This window comes from Ciconia boyciana, chromosome 9 (genome assembly GCF_034638445.1).
Source record: "Ciconia boyciana chromosome 9, ASM3463844v1, whole genome shotgun sequence".
NCBI classification, from domain to species: domain Eukaryota; kingdom Metazoa; phylum Chordata; class Aves; order Ciconiiformes; family Ciconiidae; genus Ciconia; species Ciconia boyciana.
The window spans coordinates 4715837-4721836 of NC_132942.1; positions in this window are offsets into that span (position 1 = coordinate 4715837).

Genomic DNA, 6000 nt, shown 5'->3' on the forward strand with positions numbered 1-6000 from the left:
GCTGTACCAACATCCCACTACTCATAACTAGATATTAGCACATAGGCCTCTCTTGCATAATCTTTAAAAATTCAAGAAGATAATTACAACACATATAGCATATATTTCTAATTATTTCTGGAATGGTACCCACCTGAACCAGCTTTGACCCAGGTACAAAAGGCAAAATATTGCTTTGCATCTTTATATTACTTTTACCATCTCATGAATTTTCCATTCGCCAGAGCTATTGGTGGTGATAACTGGCAGCTTACAAGGGTATCTATGAATAGTAACCCCGTTGGCTGTACAATCTCATCCAATATCCTTCCATATGAAAAAAGTGAAATAAATGCCAAAGTGTCCTCATATTAGAAAACATAATAAGTGGAATACATTTTGATTACTCACTCTCTGTCTAGCTGTGAACCATTATATTTAAGATGGTTTTATTCACTTCAGTGACTTTTTTTTTGCTATTTTAACTACTTCTCTTACTGACCTAACTACTTCAGGATAACTTTACTAACAGCAATCTACCCCCAACAAAGATAAATTCGATCATAAGTGAGTGATATCCCTCAGGTAAGAGAGACAGCAGGGGAACAAAAGTGATGGGTTGATTTAAGATACTACCAGCAGTAGGATTGGTCTGACAAGTACCTATTTCTTTTAACCCATTTTATTTCAAGAACAATTTATATGATAATCGGATCTGGTGCAATTTTTTCCCATTAAAAGTAAATGATCCTTACATGTCAAAAAAGAAGACTTCTGTTAATAAATTGGACAGTTAACATTTGAATCAGAAGAAACTCTGGAATAAAAATAAATGTGTTTAATTTCTTATAGACCCTCATTCTCATTATAAAGTTATAAATATGGAAAAAATATTTGTTTACAAGTTCAAAAGCTAGGGAAATTTAAGCTGGAAAGAGAAATTCTATTCCTCTCTTTTAATAAACATAATCTACGCCCTTCCCTATATTACAAACTCATTTCCTTCTAAAAGTTATGACTAGGTTTTGCCAAGGTCATATCACAGACAGTGATATTTCTATACATATCTTGGTAGACGTGGCTGCAGAGATCATTGTACCTATGTTTTTTTGATGCTTATTTTAACAGAAGTGACTGTTCTTTATTCTCTGTGTGAAACATTACCTGCTGTATATCCTTTGCTGCTTATAAAAGTGCATGTGCACATATTTGAGTTTTTGCTGCTGTTTGCCACCAAACAGTATGATGCTGAACCTCTGCAAACCTCAGACATCACTTTACCAAAAAAAAGTTTCAATTTCTCCATGTTTGCTTAGACTCTCATTCAACACAACTGAATGGATACTTTAAGTGCCTGCTCAAACCCATACTCATCCACTACACCACTTTGAGCTCATCCTCAAAGCCACACAGATGCACGCATGTGACTACCACAAATATGAAGAACAGAGCTTTCCTCTGTACTGACACCAATTCTTTACAGTCTGAATTCCTGGTGGTTCTGCACGTCAGGACCACATCAGGGTCTGGAAACAACACCCTACAACACCCTTTCCTTCATTTTCATTTCATACAACAGCAGCTGGAGAGATTGCCCTGCAGCTTCGTTAAAGATTTCTGGACAGAAGTCTGTGAAAGGCTGCATGCTTACAAACACCTTATCAACCCTTACCCTGTACAATAACCTTTCTGTTCTCCTCCAGTTTCATTGCTTCTTCCCAAACTTTAGAAAGGTTCTAGAAAGCTTTGGTAATTTTCTTTATCCTATTTCTATTTGTTAAGTGTTTGATTATTTTTGCTCATCTTTTCTGCACGTAAACCATTGCTTCCTTTCTCCTGAGGGTATGGGTTAGGGTTGAGTTGCCAGATGGCCACTCTTACACTTGGGCATATCTTAATTTAGCCTTGAACTCTTCCCATTTCCCTTCTGAATCCTTTCCCTCTGCTGTCTATTTTAATCAGATTTTATGCAACACTTCCTGCATGCTTCCCAAAGAAGTTTGGTTACAAACCCCAGGGCCATTTTCCCCCATGATACCTTCTCTTTCTGGATCCCACTCTAATTGCATTTAAAAGTCAGAACATATGTCTTACTCTCACAATGATGTCCCATCTTAACATTTCTACTGATGTGTCCTGAATTACTTATATCTCAATTATATGATACCTCTGGAGGGAGAAATATTTAACAGAACAAATCTGGAAGGATTTAGTCAAGCAAAGTTTTTCTTGAGGAAGGAAGATATAGAAACTAGGGAGCAATAGAAGAATATCTGTCTCCAGTACAAAAAATTAATATTTATTTTGTGTCCAGGTACAGTTAATTATCGGTTTTATTAGCTTATTTGCCTCTCAGACCTTCCCAGGTTTTTTACAGCATTCTGTTCATCTTTTTGCTCCTTTGTTCACAGTATTGTAAATTGGCATAATTTCAAGGAAAAAAGATTTTATTCTAATTACATAGTCAAGAACTTTTACATCTGTTAATGCCAAATCTTCCTCTACTCTGTGAAATGAAATAACTACCTATGGGAAAAGAACTTCACAAAGTAGAAAATTGCCTACAATTGTGCAATTACTACAGAGAGAATTCACAGTAATTGTGTCATTTTCCTATATTTTTTATTTCCTTACAAGTATTCCCATGGACAAGATTATTGATAAGACTCTTCCCTAAAACATTGTACATACAGAAAAAAAATCAACATAAGACTTATTACTACTTCATTTTCATGAGAATCGATACATCCAATGAACAGCTGAAATAAGAACCCTGAAAAAGAAGAATATAGTTTTTGTTGTTTGGAGTAAAAAAAATCTCTATATACAGAATATTTGGGGGGGGGGGAAGACAAAATAAAACTAGATATTCCCCGTAAGAATCAGAACTTAACAGGAAATTCTCTTTTCAAAAATTGTTTTATTGCAAAACAAAAACAGAATTACAAAATCACAATTGATTTTTTACATGCCATTAATTATAGGTCAAAAGAGACATTTTTGCTTCTATGATAGTAAGATACTTTATACCTACTTTCACTACCTGATTCTAGAGTGTAATCTGTAAATATGACATCATTTTAAAGTGGAAAAATGCAAAATATCAATGTTATAATATGTTTTTAAAACAAATGTTTAAACACATTTTAAAGAAATGGCCACTCCATGGAAAATGTTATGTCAATGCTGAGTTTTCAGTTGTGGTTCAAATTTTGAGCACAAAAATGTTCTTTGACTTTTCAGCTCCCCCAGAAATATGCACTGTTTGTAGCCCTTTCAAAACACCGTATTTTTGATGCCTCTTAGGGGATGAGCACGAACTCTACCAATGCCAGTCCAAACCTTCAGTTGTGCCATGCTTATCTTGTAGGTATCTGAAACAGAGGTTAAACAGGCATGATAAAAAGCTGTTTTTCTCCTCTTTCAATTTTCATTGGGGGTAATTTGGAGTAGCTTCGAGCTGTAGAGTAACTAAGAGTAGCTCTGAACTCCCACAGGGACTATCACCAAGGCCAAAAAGCAAGAGGACATGAGTCCTCCTTATGGCCAGTGTGATCCTAATGAGCCTCTTGTGCAGAGACAAGGTCCCAAAAGCCGAGACAGCTACACTTCACAGTTTCTCTCTTTCACAGGGGAAATTAGATAACACTTTGGGATAGCTTTTCAATTTCTTCAAGCATTTGAAGAAGCCAAGAAACAGAACCAAGATTAACTGTGTTTGTCTAAAAGAAGATTTTCCACCTAAATGTTTGTACACTGGAAACTGTATACAATGTAGGACAGATGATGATCTGCTTCATTCAATCTCACCCTAATTAAGAAGAGCCTTAGGTAATACCTCAAGCTACAAAATGAAAAAGCTTAGCCCTTGAAATCAGGGTTTCCATTAAATTTTCACTTCAGTACTTGCAAACAAAGAGGGTTCAGGCTGTATTGGTGACAGCTAAGTTAGTACACTTTAGCAGCAATGCTGTGAACTGTTGTAGTTAGTAGCCTGTGTGTCCTAAAGCATCCTACTATGTGTCCTCGGCCTAAAAGACAACATCTGAAAATACTGTTCTGAATCTGACTTGGTTTTTGCCTTTCTTCCTCTCTGGAGCATTATCGTAAACAGTGTTGTCAGCAGACCAAGCTTGTCTTCTAAAGTACATCCGCTTATGGATGCTGATGTGGTGCCAGTGCTCTCAGAGTTATCAGTTAAAGCAAGCTAGCTGAAGGTGAACTTGCCAGGAGTACCTAAAAAACTTCTAATTTAAAAAAAAAAATCAGAAAAAACCATTTAAGATATTTCAGAAACAAGAAAGTTGTTTGAAACTTTGCAGGACTGTCAGTAACCAGTCAAAAGCAGTTACTCTTGGAAATAGCACAGTGTGATCAGCAGTATTTGAGAGCAAGGCTGTACAATGGCCTTTTTTGGCTTTAAGACAGTGACAATGATGAAGGATCAGCTCATACACACATTAATCTCCCTATATGAAGGAAAGAAGTCTCAAAATAACTAAAATTTCATACAGAAGACTAAAGTCCCTCTCAGCAACCTCTAGAGTCAAATTGGTAAAAAGATTCAAATCTTGGGTAGGCAGATCCACCACTAAAAGCTGATGACAGAAAGATTTATTAAGTGCATCAAATTTAGCCTGGAGAAATCCCATGCATTTTCCAAAGTGTTTGACATAATATATCTACTCGTTGATTGAACAAAAGAGAAAATTAGCAAAGATGCCAGCTCAGTTCACAAAACCACTAGTAAATTCCTTGTCCACAGTATGTTGAATGAAGTCAACAGGCTCCAGGCACTGTGTTTATTTAATTCGTTCCTTCTGTCTTTGATCTTCCATCCCAAAAGCTTTCATCTCTAATAATTTTTCTTTCCTTAAAATAAAATCCACAAAAGAAGGGCTATTCCATATAACATTGTGTCATGTTCAGCATGCAGCTTAGATTTGTGGATCCCTCATCTTATTCTGCATTTTCAGCATGGAAGAAAAGATGAAGAAAGAAAGTATGAAACAACACAGCCCTTCTGGTAAGACTCTGCCAATGTCCTTCCACGTTGGCTTTGTCAAGTTCATATGTGAATGCTGTGAGAACAGTAGACGAGAAAAGCATCACCAGCCTGCAGTAGTTTCATCAGCTTCCCCCAGAAGTTATACCAGAGTTTTCCACTAGCATCCTTCTCAACTTTTGTAGCTCAACCCCACCCCCCAAAAAAAAAATCTTTTGTCTGTGTGTGACTTAGCTCCTTTTAGCAAAGTCTGTGTTAATGTCATCGCTACTGTGTAATGAAATGTGACTGGTGTACTAGAATCTCAAAAAAAACCAGCTCTCAACAATATTTTCAAGTGTCTCCCAGTTTGATAGTTGCATAAAATGAACATAATAGTAGAATCATATAGGTTGGACAAGACCTTTAAGATCATCAAGTCCAACTGGAAACCTAACACTACAAAGTCCACCACTAAACCACATCTTAAGTGCCACATCTACACATCTTTTAAATACCTCCAGGGATGGGGACTCAACCACTTCCCTGGGCAGCCTGTTCCAATGCTTGACAACCCTTTCAGCGAAGAAATATTTCCTAATATCCAACCTAAATCTCCCCTGGCACAACTTGAATAGCAACCAGTTGTGCCAAAGTGGAACTTGCCTGTGGCTGAATCCCAGCAAAGCTGGGAAATTCCTTGCTCCTGGTAAATACAAGAGGGAGATCCGGGGGAGGCTCCAAGTCCTCCAAGCATCCTCACTACAAAAAGGGCAGTTCACTTTGTCACCAAAACTACCAGCTTGCCCACACATTAGTGCTAAAAAAAGGAATTAATAGTCTATACGTGGTATTAAGGGCAGAACCCGAAACAAATCCCAGGACAAACTGAATGAATAAAATATTTTTCAAAACTTGAGAAAATTCAGATTAATCTGTGTTATTATGGGGTGAACAAAGAGTGTTGCCTTCTGTAAACCTTCACTTATGAGTGTATCAAGGTGGTGGTGAGAGGGGGGCTGAGGATCTCACTGTTT